Here is a 19,289-nt window from a genome sequence, read left to right on the forward strand (position 1 = left end):
TTTAGTGGTAGCCTTGTAATCAAGGGGTCCCGGGTTCGATACCCAGTGGAGGCACATGGCACAGTGGTTCTGATTCCACTTTAAACCGTAGGTCCAGTCCCGATTAGCCTTACTGTGCATAAGTGGACTTAAAACAACAACTCAAACCAAACCATATTTTAGTGTGCCAGTGGCGTATTCTGAAAATTTCACTTGGTTTACCGCAACAATTCTTATTTATTGTATATATTTATTTACACCCCAATCTAGATTTATTAACTGTAATAGAAATAAAACACCAATGGGTGTTTTACCTAAAATTGCACCTAGATTTCCCTGTACCAAGGTAAATCCCTCAATGTAGCAACACTACCTCTGCCAAGCGCGAAACAAAAAGCAGGAAGGAGCAATCAGTTTTCTCCTGCTAACGCTGTTTGCAGTGGTGGAACTGACACCGTAAGCCACTTAATTTTGAAAAGCCACTCGCTCGGCTTCCTCACCCTCCCAGTATACAATCGGGGAGGAAACCTGTTCGTCAGAACGGTGCGATGGGGAATGATCAGTGCCATACACAAACCATTCACTTTCATTCTGGTTTAGAATATTGTTTTAATAGTTTGCATAGTATATAATTAGCAATTATTCATATATTAAAGCAAAATGTGTAAAAATATATGAAAAAAAAATGGTTTACGTGAAGAATACGCCACTGCTCTGTACGAAATTTTAAACATAAAGGAGCTGTGTCTTAGCGGGTGAGAAAGAAATACATAGTGAGTCAAAAGTCCCAGGACACCCTAATAAGTAGAAAACGACTTGACGGAGGGCGATGAAATTTCGGACATGTGTATTTGGTGTGGGGGCACACCAGATGGGGCTATTGTGTTTCATGGCGGCCATCTTGGAATTACATCCAGATTTTCAAATGGGAAGGGGGTAATGTAGTATATCATTTTACATATGCGTTTTCTCAGAAATAAGATTATGCAGTTATTTTTTCCCTAACTTTATTTGGTGAGGATATTTTCTCAGTTGAAGTGCATATTTGGCATTCTACAAGATGTGCTCTGCGTGTTTCCCGTTCTGTGCTAGACGCATCGTAAGACGTTTCAGCCAGTCCTCGTGGACACGCAATGACACTGCAGGGTCGACAGAGTGAAATGCTTGTTGGATCCGGTGCTGGAGGTTGTTGAGATCAGTAATTTTCTCTTGATAAACTATGACTTTAAGATGACTCCAAAGGTAAAAGTCAAGGGGCGTAAGGTCCGGAGAACGGGGAAGCCACTCGGTGGGCCCTCTTCGACCAATTCAGTGACCCGGGAACTGTTCATCCAATCACTGCCTGACACATAACGCGTAGTACGTAGGCGAGCCGTCCTGCTGGAAATAGGTTGGTAATTCGCCGTTTGAGTTCATCAGTGAGGGAACACATCTTCCTGGAGAATATTCAGATATCTTTACCCATTCAGGTTGCCATGGATGAAGACAGGTCCCACAATTCGGGTGTTCCAAATCCCACACCACACACCATTACCTTTCCCGCACCGACTTCCTTACGAGGATCTGTCCACGACGGGTTGGTATCTGACCAATAACGATGATTCTGCTTATTTACCTCACCGTTCACGGAGAATATGGCCTCATCGCTAAACAGAACACTTTTCGGGAACTGGGGATCCTTGTTGCAACGAACCAAAGCCCAGTCTGCAGACTGTAACCGCCTGTCTGGGTCATCCTCAGTTAAGAACGGCTGCATGTGAATTTTGTAGGGATGCCACTTGTTAGTATGCAACACACGGAGTATGGATCTCTGATTGACTCCTCACACTGAAGCCAAACGTCGGGTACTGCGTTCAGGGCTCTTTACCAAGGATGCCACAATTGCCGTTGCTGTTTCTTCGTCGGTAGCTGTTCTCGGCCGTCCACTACGTTCTCTGTCGCACACGGATCCCGTCTCCTTCCTTCTACATTACACGCAATACTGTGGTATGTGAGATGTTGTCTCTCTCTCTCTGATGCCGGACATTGAAATCTGCAATGACTCTGGCACTGCGCTCCCCACTTTAACAACAATTTCGATCCGTTCTTGGAGGGTTAGAGCTACGTTAGATCACGTGGTACAAATAAATACCAACCCATACATTACGCCAAATGTGAACATCAACTGTGAAAATATCCTCACAACATAAAGTTAGGGCGAAAATATCTGCATATTCTTATATATGAGAAGACGCACATGTAAAATGACATGCTACATGACCCCCTTCCTATTTGAAAATCTGGATGTAATTCCAAGATGGCGGCTTTCAAGATGGCCGCCATGATACACACTAGCCCCATCTATCGTGCCCCCACCCCAATTACCCATATCCGAAATATCATCGCCCTCCGTCAATTCGTTTTCTACTTATTAGGGTGGCCGCGGTGGCTCAGTCGGTACCTTTCGGACGCAACCTAAGGGAGAATTCAGACCAAAGCTCTCAAGGATTTCACCAATCGAAGGCAGGCTTGCGTGGCCTGTCACGCATCTACGGTGTGAACCGTTCCTTACGGTCCCTTGTCACTTCGGTGCGATTCCTCCCTAACGGAAAACGCTCTAAGGATCACACATGTGCCTGATTTGACTACTGTTATTTTATACGTAGGCTGTTCAGACATGCCCTTAATATTGAAAATTTGCCACAATCTCTCAGATGGAATTTTTGGATTAGGCTCCTGGCCAGGCTATGTTTGTTTCGTCGTGGTTATCATCTTGGGAAAATTTGAAGTGAAAATTTCATTGATGTGATTCTTTAATTTTAAGTCCACTTCATGCACATGAGGCTAATTGGTACTGAACCTACGTTTGAAGTAGGACCCGAACCACTATGTGCCTTCACCGGGTAACGAACCCGGGAACCTTTCATTGCAATGCGACGAACTTGCCACCATGCCATCGGGGAGGCTTGGAAGTGAAAAGCTCCACGCGATCTGAAGAAACGATGTAAAGCATTGACATACTGGAATTAAGCGTGACTAATTCCGTTTGGGGGCAAGTGTTTACTAACTCTTGTTGCTTCGAACCTGCAACTTTCGATGGTAAGATTGTGAGTCGACCACTCAACATGGTCGGCAACAGGGACAGCCTTATTAGTCTCATCGAAAAATTTATCTTCATCGTTGCCATTGACTACATGGCCATAAGCGCAATAACCCAATGTATGCATCGAAAGTTATGGGGAAAAAACACCATCAATATGGTGTCGCAAGCCTCATTTAACTAATTGACAGTAAGAAGCTGTCATTTGAATACTAATTCATGAAAAATATATATTTTTTATCGAGCTAAAAAGAAGATAAACTTTATACTTACAATCCAAATCGCTTAGGCAAAGTTCCATTCATTGTTGGCTGCAATATTAATTTTTCTTTATTGTTGTCCTCTGTTACAAGCATAATGATGATAATTTTTTTCTGAATCTCTGGATGGTATTGGGGACAATCTGTCCATAATAATCCCTACGGGCGAGCCGATATTGTCGATGCATCGGTAGCGGAAACTATCGATTGGAATTCAATCAACGATACCAGTCGATACTTTTACAGAGACAAGAATGCCGTGCGACATTTTCGCAAAGTGTAAATTCTTGAAAAGTATGAAAACTGAATAATTTTACTCATACTTGCATACTTGCAACAACATAGTTATGGAAAATTGAATTTGTTGTTAAATAAATGTTGCTTGGGCAGTTATGAATAAAGCTGGTCCAGCGTTATGGGTGTGAGCCGCGTGCCACAGCACAGGTATTTGATTGAAATTGATTGATTTGAAATTCACTTTATGCAGAGTAAGGCTAATCGGGACTGAACCTACAGTGGGATCCGAACTACTATGTGCCTCCAACGAGTATCGAACCAGGACCCCTTGTTTACAAGGCGACGACGAAAATCTTACAGTATTTCTTCAAAATGGCGGCCTCCAGGCACGACAGTCTCTCATCCGCTCTAACATCCCTGGAGCCGTTCTGACCATTCCACACGCAGCAAGGATTCTTGCCAGAAGGCTATGCACGGGGCGTCGTAAAGTGCTAAGATACACTAGTAGTAATGTCCGTATTAAAGCTAGAAGTCGCATCTTTCAGCTGTCTTATTTCACTGTCATAGGCAGCCCCAACTACTCTTGGCTTATAACTTTGTCATGGCGCGTTTCCAGACCGTTGTTCCATATCTTATATTGGTTCAGTCTCCATCCACCATGCAAGTTTGAATCAAGGTTACGGTAACACCCTGTATGTCTAGGAATTGTAACTCTAAATGAGGATTTTAAAAGGATAAAAACAAATTACAAATATGAAGAGATTTTATAAGGTTTGAAAAGTGCTTTCGAAATATTTTTACGACCTTTAAATAGCAGCCAACAATGCATGAATGGAGCAAAAGGGTTAATCTCAGGGTTTCATGTTGTTGAGTTCTCTGCCGTTTATTTAGAGTACCATTGACGTGTTATTTGAGGGGAAAATATAATAAATATGTAATCATGACTGCAGCTATACTCTGTCCCCAGGAGTCTACGCAGCAAGCGAACGAAAACATGTGCATGTGACTCGAGAGAGAAATTGCATGGAGAGGAAAATGCAGCTGCAGCCACTAGGCATTTGACCCATTACGCGTACTGCTTTGGTCCGCCCACTCTCTTTCTCTCCTTCTGTACCGTTATGCATGGCGTTGCTCCATAGACTCCTGGGGCATGGTATTGATGAAATACTAGCTGATTGCCCGGCGTTGCCCGGGTATTTATTTATCCCAATCTTCTATTAGACAGAAAAATAATGAATTCTAACTATAGAGTAAAATGAACTTGGAGTTGAACTGCATTGGGAGTGTCACTATTCATCTTAGCGGCCCCGAAAACTATGGATTCCACAGTAATATAGGTCGTTTTTAATTATTTATAGATGTCACCTCCTTCTCACTCCCATCCCGAAGGGTGCCAGGGGTGTCTTACCCCCACACTTTTTCTTTCCATATTTCAAGCGACATGTATACCAAGTTTGGTTGAAATCGCTCCAGGCGTTCGAGAGTTATGGCGGGACACACACACACACATCCATTTTTATATATGCAGCAGCACTGAACAAGACCTCACCTGGAGAAAATGTGGTCAAGAAATCATATTCTGTACACACTGTCTAATTAGGTGGTTGGTTAATGTGAAACCCCGTATTTGCTTGTATATAATTTTGTATTATTTATGAATTCATACTAACCATGTGCTTTAAGTGTAGAATTTTCTACGAGAAATGGAAGTTCCCTATATTATCCTATAACCAAAATTATGTTAGATTGCTAGGCTATACGAGGGTGATTCAAAAAGCAAGGTAACAAGAGCTCTCACGGGTGTCATATCCTTCCTGTTCTTTGAATTCCCCGCCAGGCTCGCAGCAGAAGAGCACAGCTTTATCACACAGTCGTTAGATGGCCTAAATGTTGCACCAGATCCTCGCAATATCAATTGGAAGATGGATGCGCTCACGGAAATATTGTCAAGCGTGGAAGTGATTAGTGTGATCAGGTTTTTGCGTGTAAAGGGCACCTCACAAGAGAAAAATAATCGTCAACTGGTTGAGGTGTACGGTGATAATGTAATGTCACTGAAACATGTGTGGGTTTGGTGCACAGAGGTCTGTATGAGACCCGAAAGAAACTCGTCCACAAGGAGTTGCCCCTACAATAATATACAACACGCACGTCAAGCCAGGTGCACAAACGAGCTTCCCCGAACAAGAATTCACAGGCCTCGATGCCTGCCAGGTTTTTCTATTTACCCGGGTACTAATAAGTCACGTGAGACTCAATGTAGTTCCTACAATCAGACGCGAGCACCACTGTCAGTGTTGCCAACAGCCATTATATTTCACTACGCATGGAGACATTTGAATGTATGCTAAGTTAGATGCATGGACCTTGAGGTTGTAACTGTTAGATTTTGTAACTTATGAAATTGGTTTCATCATTATGTCAAACCGACTACCACATATTTTCAAAAATTTGTTTTGAAGGTCTTGAAATAGGTTTGTGTCACTTTTCTGGTCTTTAAATCGTAAATCTTCTCTCGGTTTCATTTTTATTTCGTTTGTTTGTTGAAATGTGTAAATAACATTGTCTGCTATCTGCACCCGTCTGAAGATACAAGCTAACAATTATATTTTACATCGTGTTACTATCAATGTGGTGTGTCGTGAGCGAACGACGATTTGTTAAAATAGATGGCAATATGGAAAAACCTTTTGTAATGTAAATTATGATTTCATGTTCCATTTTATGGACCCCTGTGCTTTAGTGTTCAGCATCACGTGATATCAGAAATGTAATGGTTGAAGAAGTACTACCTTACACCTATATTGAGTATAAAATTCCCTTCACAATGTAATTTACGAAAACAAAGGAAGCTATCCTTGTGCCGTACAGAGGATAATGACTATGAAAAACTAAATATGCTGACCAAGGCAGCAAGGCTGAATGAATGGAAAAAGAAAGTGATAGAAAAGGGAGGTGACAAAATAATTCTGTTTAGCAGATATGTGGACGAGTGTTTTGGCATATGGAAGGGAACGAAGAGGCAGCTTGACATTTTTGCCAAAGAAATTCAAGATGAAGAAAGAGGGATATTATTGGAACTTGAAATAGAAGAAGAAGACAAGTTAAGCTATCTAGATATATTGATGAAAAGGAAGAGAGGACAAGAAATTGAAACCGCTTGGTATCAGAAGAAGTGTGCAGCAGGGGTATTCTGCCACAAAAGAAGTGATGTAAGTGAGGTGACAAAAATAAATTTTATAAAGAATATGGAGGACAGAATCAAGAAAATATGCATGAAAGAATGTGAAAAAGAAGGCAAAATAAATAGCCTATGGAAACAGCTGGAAAAGAGTGGCTATGAGAAGCAGGATAGACTGGACATAAACAGAAGAAGGAAGAAAACGGGCAGGGAAGAATTGGAAGAGAAAGAAAAAGAGGAAGAGAAAGAAAAAGAGAGAAGATTTGGAATAAGGAGTATGGGGAAGACCACAGAAAAGATATGCAAAGTGCTTAGGAAAGCGGGAATTAAAACTTACAGGAAGGGAGGGAGAAGCATCTTAGGAATAGCGAGGAATGCTAACAAGAAAAAGGAGAACAGAGAAGAGGAAGAGGAAGGGATTATCTACGAAGTGAAATGTAAAGAATGTCAGAGTGTGTACATAGGAGAAACGAAAAAAAGGCTGAAAGACAGTTTGAAACAACATAGGGATGATGTACGACTTAAGAGAGAGAGAAATGCAATATTTAAACACACGAGAGAAACAGGACATGACATAGAGTGGGATGAGGCTAAGCAGATAGGAAGGGAGAAGAGAATGCTAGTGAGAAAATGGAAGGAAGCCAAGGAAATAGAGAAGAAAGGTGAAGAAGACACAATGAACTGGAATGGGGGACTGAAGTTAAACAAAGAATGGAAGAAGATGTTAGAAAGAGTGGAAAGGACAAGAGAGAAAGAGGAGAGGAAAAGGAAGAAAAATGAAGGGAAAAGAGCGTGAGATTAAAAGTCCAACCACATTCTATATGGAAGTAATTGTGTTTAGCCTTTTAGGTGAAAGTAAAGTTGGCAAGTGAAAGTCACCTGCTAGAAAGTTCCGAACAACTTTCTAAATAGTCTGGAGGGAGTAATGTTTGTGTATATATAATGCCCTGTTTTTGTATCTTGTTACTTTTGTACTTGATACAGAGTCTGAAGAAGACCTTGCTAGAAGGTTGAAACGTTACGTTTAGTTTATGTTTTTAATAAAATAAATTACTGCCTTGGTCAGCATATTTAGTTTTTCATTGTTTCACAATGAGTTTTTTACGCGAGGTTAGTATGTAAAGCTTTAGTAATATATTGAAGTAGCAGTGTATAAGATATAGGCTTGGAGGAAGTAAGTTGTTTACTTAGAATAAAGGAATCTATTAATATTTTATATATTTCCCATTGTAAATTGTTAGTTTTCCAGCGGAGAATTGGTAATGGGACGGGGTAAAAGGTTGGCTTGGTAAGAATTGGATACGAATATAGATGGGAAAATGATCGCTACCATGGAGTTCATCCTCTATGAACCACTGAAATTGAGTGAATAATGAATAATATAGTTAAATCAATTGATGTTGGATTACTTCCATTTCGAGGTATATGTGTTGGTGATCCATCATTTAGGACAATGAAAGAGTTGTCGTCCATCCAATCCACTATACTAGTGCTAAGTCTATCTGTTGCATGCATACCCCAAATATCGTGATGCCCATTAAAATCCCCGACAATTAAATAAGGACTGGGTACGTTGAACGTTAAAGCTTGTAAATCAGTTTGTTTTATGTTTTGAGAATTGTAATTTGAAGGGATATATACATTGATTATCGTAAATTTATTACCTGCTATGTAAATTTGGTTTGCTCTTGCTTCTACTTTATAAATCCAAAATAGTTTTTGGTGTTTAGGTAATTGTATTTCCTGGTAGGCTACTTTTTTATGGACATATATATGTACCAATACCCCGTTCCGTATATTTGTATGGAGATCCTATACAATGATAATGTGAAATTCTATATATTTCTTGCTGAAGACCCTTAGTTTCTTGTAAACACAGTATTAAAGGATGTCTTTCCGTCACTAGTTTTAGTAGATCTAGTTTATGTGCAGAGAAACTATTGACATTCCATTGAAGTAATAATGTCATATTAGTCAACTTTTATATAATTGATTAATTAAGAGGTGAGGTTCTGTAAAACGACCAGCAGGTTTGTAGATAGGGTATTTGATTGCGTTCCGGGTCGTAAAGGACCAAAATTGAATGTAGTACCCGTTCGGCTGTGAAGGACCAGAAATGAATGGTGATCCGAACCGGTAGGATCTAAATGTAAGTGAAAGTGTAGGTTACCACTTACATCTCTCTGGTATGGATTGTGTCGCTACAGGGCAAAGTTCGCCGCGATCCTCTTGGGAGTTGTAAAGAAAACACGGGCACACACACTGAGAACTATAACTATGTATTATAAGGTATATACACATAACACTTGATTACACTTCCCATGCACTCCTGTGTAGGGAAAACTGTTTACACGAAGTTTACACGAAGTTGCAGCTGGTGTTACAACAACGCACCACTAATGAAACGTAGCCACGTTAGGCTTACGGTATCCATAATTGTCCGCGACGGTTTCTGGCTGTGTCCCGAGTGGCTTCTCTACGCACTCTGGCTGGAAGTAACTACCGCGCTAAGATGGCGGCAACTAGACACCGCGCTCAGAATGAATTAGCCAATGGGAGTGCAGGTTACTTAAGGCATTTGATATACACAAAAAAAACAATTGAAGCTATATGCAATATAAAATATATAAAGAAAGAATAAACGTGGTTACTTTTATAGATAAATCTCCAACAGTATTAATATGATGTAAAATAAGTTTTTGTTTCTGGAACTCTTTTATTTGCACAAGAGTAGACCATAGAAGCGGTATTGTCTGTAATAATGAGGTGTAAATTTTGTGAATATTTTCAGATGGATGATAAGAGGATGATTGTTTCAAGTTTTTATCTGCTGAATTAGCATGGTGTATCCTTGAGGAAATAGAATTAGAATAAGCATTTTGCACTATATTTAAAGAGGGTTTGGGTTCTGACTCAGTAGAAGAAGTGTCTGTAATTGATGATGTGGATTAGTGTTGCTCACGGGACGGGACATGTCCCGTCTCGTCTCGTGTCTCGTCTCGTTTTCGAGACGAGACACGAGACGGGACAAGCCTTTTGAAATTCGAGACGGGACGAGACGGAATGCCTTTCTCGTCTCGTTTTCGAGACGAGACACGAGACGGGACGGGACGGCTTTTGAAAAGTCTCGTCTCGTCTCGAATGTCTCGAAAAAATAAAAGCAAAATATTTAATCAGTTGCAAATACTTGTTTGCTTGGAAAAAAGTATTTAAATTAGAAACGTTGATAAGCGCGTGTTAAGTCAAAAGAAGACTATTCTAGAGGGAGTAATGAATGAATACCTAAACGTATTTTCAATACTCTTTCGAAACACAGGGTTACTCCCCATTTTTATTTTTCAATTCATTCCAGGCTAATAATTTTATGTTACGATAGTACTCCAGATACTAATACAATTCTGAATAACATCAAGTAAAAGGGCAGGTAGAGAAGGTGGAAGGAGGGGCCAAAAGATCGTGGAGTATCTGAGTCCGAGATTTATCTTGTAAACATAGTCTCAGCTCTATAGGTTGGAAAAATAAACGGACCGACGGATAGGGTTTATTATTATTATTTAATTTTTACATCAAAGGGTGTACAGAAGTGAATGTTATTAGGAAGTAGGAAAAACATTGTGGGAAACATGGCAGTACAAATTGATAAGGAGTTGTTGGGAAAGTTATTAAGGAGTCCAAGATATTAGCAAGACTAAGAGAAAGAGATAATTAGGTACAAATAATCTTGCATTATCCCACTCCGAACAGCTGAGAGCTAAAGAGGAGGAGAAAATACGGGTATTATGGAAAGAAGTAATTTGGTGATTTTAGTGTTTACAGGGAACCATGACAAGATTTTGCCACGTGATTATTTGCACGGGTTGCGAAATTTTTAGAATGTTATGGAAATTTCGGAAATGTCTTTGTTGAGAAAATTCTTGTTGTTTCCCTCAGGCATTCTACAGGTGGTTGGATTCGAATTTTTACGTCCGTTTGAAGATTATTTCCAATGCTTTTTTTATTTATTTATTTCTTATTTAAGGGGAATACTATTCCTTGGATTGTAATAACGAAATACTGAGCCTGATATAGATTAGATTTCAAATGAAGGAAGTGTACTAAGTTCTGTATAATCGTCGTAGAAGGAAACGTTGTTCTATGGGGACTCCCCGATGGTACAGTGGTAGCGTCGTCACCTTGTAATCAAGGGGTGCCGGGTTCGATACCCGGTGAAGGAACATAGTGATTTGAATCCCACTTTAAAGTGTGGGTCCAGTCCCGATTAGCCTTTCTGTAAGTCAGATGAAGGAATCTTGTAGCTGTTCTTTTTATTCTGTGAATTTAGCCTTCAAGTTTATGAGCAAAATACTGTCTACATTTTCAATCGTTACTAAACAAATTTCACAAAGTAGTTTTATCAAACTTCAGAGGGAAGCTGACACCAATGTCAGGGTGGCGGGAGCCTGTTTACGGCCAGGGTGTATTCCGAGACTATTTTTCGCCGTTCCTCACTGACAGAGGTTTCGCTTTGAACAATGGACACCGTTGCTTCAGGGGGTAAACACCAAACATAGGGGCGAGGTTGACCTGCAGCAGCGGGTAAGTGCCATAAATCCAGGCCTAAAGTAGGAATGAAGGTTGATGCAAGGGAGGGGCAATAAAAATTCTGTAATTTGCTTTGCTTGCTGACAGGAAGTTTTGCAGGAAAAGCTGAAAAGGAAAACGGCAGACTTTGAATGAAAGAGGGACAGTGAACACAAGTGCTTTGTATTATTCGCCGACACAGTACAGGGAAAGAATAACTCTTCACATTTCTCGCACCTGGTGGGATGCAACCCACATGCACAAGAGTATTGCAGGAAGTCTATGAACGAGGATGAAGAGGGATATGTGAAATTTGACTTAGCTGCGGGTGAATTAGTGGGTTCTAATATTCTTAAGGTTGATATTGGATTTTAAGTCCACTTGATTCACAAATAGGCTAAATCGCGAACCGACCTACAGTTTAAAGTGCGATCCGATCCACTTTGTGCCTCCATTGGGTATCGAACGCGGGGACCCTTGATTACAAGACCTCGACGTTATTACTTCGTAATCGGGGAGGCACCCAATTTACACAAATATGTTTATTCCCCTAACACGTTATATGTATAATCTGATAATGATGCACTTCTGGTGCATCTAAACATATTTTTTCAACTATAGCATGTCTAAAGGAATCATTGAAGTTGGGATTTTTATAACTTCAGGAGGCACGGCTCTGTAAATGTGCGATATAAAATATATGCAGGTTTGCCTTCCATACGTGGTGGTTTTGTCACGTCTCTTCGCTTCGTAAAACATACACTTTTGCAGGAACGGCTTCTTGCATCCTTCTGGGGCCTTGCTCTAGCTAAACAAAAATATATTTCTTTAGCATAATCGAGGGTTACTTTTTTATGCCGAACAAGGATTTTATTGCGATCATACGGCTTTGAATGACAGTATCAATGAAGATTTATGTACGTACACTACTACTTATAATAATGAGAATAAAATATTAATCAGCAATTTTATTTTTCGTCAAGTGGACTTAACATCCTTTTTTGTTATTTAGCAAATATTCAATTCATCACCTTTTTTTACATTAAACTTCTTGCCAGGACAGTTGTTTTTATGCAAATTTAGGCGATCTTAACTACACGTAAGCTAGCTATTAGCTAATATTCGTGCTGTTATATTACTATTCTTCTACAATCTTTGTAACATTTCATATAATAACAATAATAGAATTGATTAATTTACATATTCAAGTGAATAGACCTATGAATTATATTAATGTATTAATTTAAACATTTGCTTAATTGTTGTCGTTAATGTTGTTATTATATTTTTTTCTGAAACACTTGGCTCGGACACCCTTCCCCGACATATATTTCTAGATGCGTGTCTGCCGAAGGATAAATTAGATCAAGCGGTGGTGGTACCAGACTTAGAGGCTAAAGAGAAAACAAAGAAGTATGTGCGTCATAAGCTGAGCATAAGAAACAGAACAATATCACAAAGAAACACTTTTTGAAACTTATGTCATAGAAGATGTTTAACAATGTTAAGAACAATAAATGTAATATACTAAGTATTGAAATTTTAAATAGTCTTTTGTGCTCGTACTACACATTTAAAAACTTTTTTGTTGCTCCCGAGTGCCAAGCTTAGAATTTAAAGAAGAAATGTACATTTTCATAGTGCACGGAAGTTCGACATTCAGAAAGAAAGAAGGTCTAGTGGAAAACATTTCAAAACTTCCAAAAGGTATAGCAGTAATGAAAAGAGCACTCTTGTATGGAAGCCAGAAAAACCACAAGGTAGATTTTATAAGATACCTAGCAATCAGTAACCAACAAACTGCATTTTTAATATTAATGTCCTCATTATTAACGAACCTTATTTATTCTTACCACGCAATGGGTAAAATATTTGGAGCTTTATCCCACTTTCCGGAAAAATATTTCGTGTTTCTGCTTCTTTTGACTTTTGTTGGCATGATATCCCAGATCACTTTTTCGAGACGAGACGAGACAAAACGAGACGGGACGAGACGAGACGAGACAGAACCCTTCGAGACGGGACACGAGACGGGACAAACGAATATTTTCGAGACGAGACACGAGACGAGACAGCATTTTCACGAGACGGGACGGGACAGACCAAAGTCTCGTCTCGTCTCGTCTCGTGGGCAACACTAATGTGGATGGGTTGGAGTGAGTATGTATCCTTGGCATCCTAGAACGTTTCCTTTTTTTGGTTTTCATGTCACTCTGATATTTTTATGTACTTCTATCGACTTCCCTGATGTGTGTGGAAGAGGATGATGAATCATTGAAGCAACTGGAGTTAGATTTGATCCAACAGAATGTTTTTGCCATATGTTAATGCTAGGGCTGTGGTTTGCAATTGTGATGGGTTTAGATGTGAGGGTGGGTTGTGCATTATGATTTAGAATTTTTGAGACACTGGGTGAAGAATTTAGTCAGGCACGAAACTGAATAGGAGGAAAATCTGTTTTGTTTATAATGGGATTCAGAATTTCCTCTGTAGATGGCGGTTGTATATATGCGCCTTCAATAATTTGTCTAACCTCACGGTAAGAGAGATTATCGTTCGCCATGCGCTCCTGTATTTGCTGCTTTCTTCGCCACATTGGACAGTTTTTATCAAGAGTTGAATGAGCTCCTTGGCAATTGGAGCATTTAGCTGATAGGTTACAGGAGGTACCATGCTTATTGTCTCCGCAGGTTGCGCAATTCTGTTGAGAACGGCACTGAGTTGCCGTGTGTGCATATCTGAAACATTGTCTGCACTGAAGAACAGCTTTTTGCCTGGGATTAACTTCATGTATCATGCTATTTATGATTATTTTCTGGGGAATTATACGCCCTAAAAAAGTCAGACATACCAAGTTTTGTATCTCGTAGTAAGAATGATCCATCATTTTTCCACAACTTCTTTTTCATACGTTTGACGTCAATGACTGGGATAGGCGATTGAACGCCATCATAGTCTATCCCGTACACTAGTAAAGTAAACATTTATATATTTTTCCAAAATACAGGAAAAAATTTTACACCTTAAATTCACCATATTTAATCCATTAGATGAAGAAAAGAAAGCGTTTAAGGTCATTATTGAAGGTGTGAGGGGGGGATAAATATCCAACTCTTATATATTAGGCCTTAATTGACACGTGGGTTCTGGGGGGAATTCTGAATTAAACGTTGGCGGGGACAGTATTCAACTCTAAGTCTTAGATTATGGCGGGTATTTTAGTTAGAGGGGCATTTAGCATTAAGGTATCCAATTCTTGTGTATTACTATTGTCTTAGAATGTTGCAGAAATTCTGGTGTGGAGACTGAGAATTATTTTTTTGGAGGAGGCAATATCCAGTCTTCAAACAATGTATAAAAGTTTGAGGTCAATTCTCATGATTTTTCACTTTGTAATGTAATTTTCTGCAACACCAAGAAAAGCAGTGCCATTCTGGTGGAATTCGAGCAGGCATCTCCTGTCACATGGGATGCGTATTAGCAGTATTTGTTGGCGAGTAATAATAGAAAATAATTCCTTGAGCACTGCAAATCCATAACGTAATTTTGATCTCGCTTTCTACTATTACAGAATAAATAAGGTGGTTAAAGAGAGAAAGCTTTGGAATGTTAAACACAGTAAAGGGAGAGGGGAGGTGGTGTGGGTCTGGAATGCTTAGATCATCCCCCCTACAGCCCTGACTTACCCCATGTGACTTTCATGTGTTTAGTCCTAAGTGGAATCCACTTTGCCTCGGATGCATATCTGCAGGAGATGGTCTTCCATTGGTGCTCACAGCAGCCACAGAACTTCTGGGACAGGGGCATCTAAAATCTGGTGAAGCGGTGGGATGCCTTCCTCAACAGCGACCAGTATTTTATTTATTATGTGAAATTTTTAATATAAAATTGTTCTTTATTTTTATTAATTCAAGGTTAAGTCCGTACAACATTCATTCCGGTTATTTATTGACCGTACCAAATAATAATGGTTTGTCACTTTTCCCCATCAAAAACCAGGGTGTGCATTATACATGCGTAAATGTGGTATTTTATTTCTGTGTAGATTTGATACTTCGGTAATTATTTTATTCGACTCCATTCACTTATTACTGCCACTTGAAACCTGATATTCAGTATGAATGAACAACAGCAGTTCCGAACATTGCTTGCTGAAACAAGCAATCAGAAAAGAGAAGACCTGGGTAGTGTTCGACTCTCAGGGCCCAGAAGATAATGTTTTGCTGATGAGTCATTGAAAACTGATAATGCAAGCAACACGAATCAATCTCCTTATGAAGATGAGCCTATTTTTACTTGCAATTTTCCTCAATATATCGAGTGGGATGAAACTACAAAGTAAAATGTAAATAAATATCTCTCGTCAACAAGTAATAAATTATGAATTTAGTACAAATGGTATGCAAATTAGTTAATATCAGAAGTAAATTTGAAATAAAATTATACAAAATGTTGTTTCCTCCATGTGAAAAATGACAAAAAAACAATAACATCGTTTTGTGAGCGCCACAGTCACGGTACACCAACCGTGTTACTCTGGGACACTTATACCAACGAAAGGATATATACAATAAAAGTACTTAAAAATACTATAAAATGAACTACTTACGATTTGTGAGTATACGTTTTATAAAAACAACGTTCCAAGACACAACTGGTCCCTTCATCAGGTTCATAATCTTGGCGAGTGGAATCACTTCATGGCAACGTCAAAGAATAGAGGACAAGGAATAAGGTAATGGTAAAAAGTATGGATTGTGAACCTGATGAAGGGACCAGTTGCGTCTTGAAATGTTTTTTTATAAAACGTATACTCACAAATCGGAGATAGGCTAACAAAATAAGTTATTTTCAGCTTTTAAAAAAATGATTTTTATAATAGGTATTTTTCCCAGAAACATTTGCAATGTTATTGAAATATGGCTCATGTACCGGAAAGATGAATGCAATTACCTTTAAATTTGCAGGTAATGAAGACAAAATACCACTCTTACTTCACTCTTACTTGTGGTTTCCACTTTTTATTATGAGCAGTAACAGAGCCTGCTAGATGACTAGATTCAGCATATTCGAAATCAAATATATGACCAGACTTGAACCAGAGAATGAGTAAAATTGTCTTTATCTTTTTCATATTGTTAGTTACCGAAATATTTAGTAGGGATAAATGTAACTAAATATTTATATATGTTGGACTAGTTTTGTATGTTTTTTTTTCGTTGTACAAATTTTGCAGGTTAAGTGGTAGAGCTAAAGAAGGACTAAAATTAAATGCTGTGACACAGTTGTTAGCATACGCAGATGATGTAGACTTACTGGGGGATGATGTGAATACAATTAAAAATAATGCTAAAATATTTTTCAAAACTGCTAAAGAGATAGGTTTGGAAGTTAACAAAGAGAAAACTAAATATATGCTTACAGGCCGAAACCAAGTGTTAGGTAATAATCAAAATCTAATTATTGATAACAACTCGTTTGAACCAGTTTCCAAATTCAAATACTTAGGAGTAATACTAACAAATGAAAATTATATTAAAGAGGAAATAAAAAGTAGGCTTAATTCAGGAAATGCATGTTACTTCTCTCTTCATAAACTTTTGTCTTCCTGTTTAATATCTAAGAAACTAAAAGTTAAAATATACAAAAGAGTAATTTTGCCTGTAGTATTATATGGATGTGAAACTTGGTCCTTTACATTGAAAGAGGAACATAAATTGAGGTTATTTGAAAATAAGATCCCTAGGAAAATCTTTGGACCTAAAAGGGATGAGGAGACAGGTGAGTGGAGAAGGTTACATAATTTAGAACTACATAATTTGTATTCATGTCCAGATATTATTAGAATAATTAAATCAAGAAGACTTAGGTGGGCCGGCCATGTGGCACGAATGGGAGAGGAAAGAGGAGTTTACAGGATTCTTGTTGGGAAACCTGATGGTAAGAGACCTGTAGGAAGGCCAAGAAGAAGATGGAGGGACAACGTTGAGATGGACCTAAGGGAAATCGGTAGGGATGGAAAAGAGTATATAGAACTTGCTCGAGATATGGAAAGATGCAAGGCCTGTGTTGCTGCAGCCATGAACCTTCGGGTTTAAGAAGGCTAGGGAGTTAGTTAGTTAGTAAGTGGTAGAGCACTCACAGGTTGAACTTTGCCCACCAATAAAGAATTTCTAATTCTAACTCTGGAAGAAAAAGCCTCTTTTTTGGCAAAAATGCAGAAATTACATTACAATTAATTAAAATTTTTGGACACAATTATATCACATTTGGCCCCCCAATTGGCACTATTCGAAAATTATGATTCCGCCTCATAGTACGAACATGTAACTATAATTCACCACAGTTTGAATCTCAACCCTTCGATAATAAAGTGTTGGCAGTGAAGAAAGGAAAGCATTTACAATTGAAATAAATTTCCCGAAATTTTTGCATTTCTTTTTCCAAATGGAAACATAATGTAAAGATCACAGCTTCCAACTGATAAGATGATGTATCATCTTTGTTTAAAACCAAGTTGTTAAGATAATTCAAGTCAATTTACAACAGATAGTTCAAAATCAGATTTACATCTGTGGTGCCAAGTTATATGGGGCCGTGGGGCTCGAGCCCACCCAATAATATGTCTCATATTTTTAGTATATTTCAAACATAAAGTGTCTTGCACCATGGCAGGCATCAGGTTTTGGACTCAGGCTGTGGGATGCATGCTGGCTCAAGTCTCCTAGGGGAAACTGTTGCAACTTTTCTCGTGAGATTTCATCTAGTGTATGGGAACGGGGGCTACCCACTAAGTCATGGAAACCTACAATAACAAATGGGAGTGAGGCTGGCAGTCTGCAGACAGGCCCTGGTCCTCAAGGGTTGTTGTGTGACGGTTTATTGTTGTTGATGTTATTATTATTATTATTAGAAATAAAATTCTGCATTCAACAAAACAAAAAGTATCGTAATTATACACGTAAATAATTCTCACAACTGAATTACTGGTTCTTAATAATATCTCTAATTTGATACTTGTCAGTGTTCTATATTATTTACACTATCCATGCTCATATCATTATTATGGAAATATTGGTGGATAAGAGCTTATGACATGTGTTACGTATTGTATAAATTTATGCGAAAAATATGAGTTCAGCCCATCAAATGTTTCTCAAGAATTGACATCACTGTCTAGAACATCTGAATAAAAAAAAGGACAAACAACAACTGTTAAATGAGAAAAATGAGAAATGCTACAACAGTCTGGAGTCTCTCAGATGTTATTCATAGGGAGTTGTTAATCAATTATAAAACTTTCCCTGATTTTTGAGAAGAAAAAAAAACTTTTAGTTTCCAGGTTGTGGAAACCCTCTAAATTATTTTAAGCTCCATTCTGCATTTCTAGTGTAAGAATGGCAATAAAAATGTAATGAATGTGTACATTAAGATTTAGATGCAGGTGAGTAATCAAACTCTGTTTTCAGTTACCAAACATACCAATGAAGACAGACTAGCAAAGATGGATCATCGGAGAAGACAGACCTTGTCGGACATCGTGCTGAGCACACATTCACAGGCTACAAAGAGGGAGAAAAAGGGTTATTCCTCAGAGCCAGTTCCAACATGCCCTGGTGTCTTTCACGAGTGACAGCTTTGGAATCTGTAGTCCGCTTGCCACAGGAAACAGGCACAATACAAAGCTGTGAGCTGTCCAATAGAGAGCGATTCATCAAGTTTACTCCAGTCTTCACGCACGGATGGGGACAAAATCACCAAGACACCAACATGCCCTGGTGTATTTTAAAAGAAGAAAAAGAAAAGAAGCAGAAAAGAAAGATGGAACACCCACCGATAACAGTTTCATCAATTTGAAACAGGGTGACTTCACGGATAGTGACAGATTTGTAATCTGTAGCCCACTTGGCACAGGGAAACAGGAAGAATACAAAGCTGTGAGCTGTCCAATAGAGAACGATGCATCAAGTTTACTCCAGTCTTCACGCACGGA

The 19,289-nt window shown here is 38.8% G+C and overlaps 1 long non-coding RNA gene across 1 annotated transcript in view; it reads left to right on the top strand.

The window, feature by feature from the left end:
• Positions 1 to 18,890, top strand: part of LOC145994321 (uncharacterized) — a 33,251-nt gene extending 14,361 nt beyond the window's left edge. Inside the window, exon 3 of the long non-coding RNA XR_014442332.1 lies at positions 18,766 to 18,890. This is a non-coding gene — a long non-coding RNA (uncharacterized LOC145994321). The remainder of the gene's footprint in view (positions 1 to 18,765) is intronic.
• The last annotated feature ends 399 nt before the right edge of the window (positions 18,891 to 19,289 follow it).

Source organism: Lepisma saccharinum, chromosome 10 (assembly GCF_977018435.1).
Source record: "Lepisma saccharinum chromosome 10, izLepSacc3.1, whole genome shotgun sequence".
Lineage (NCBI taxonomy): Eukaryota > Metazoa > Arthropoda > Insecta > Zygentoma > Lepismatidae > Lepisma > Lepisma saccharinum.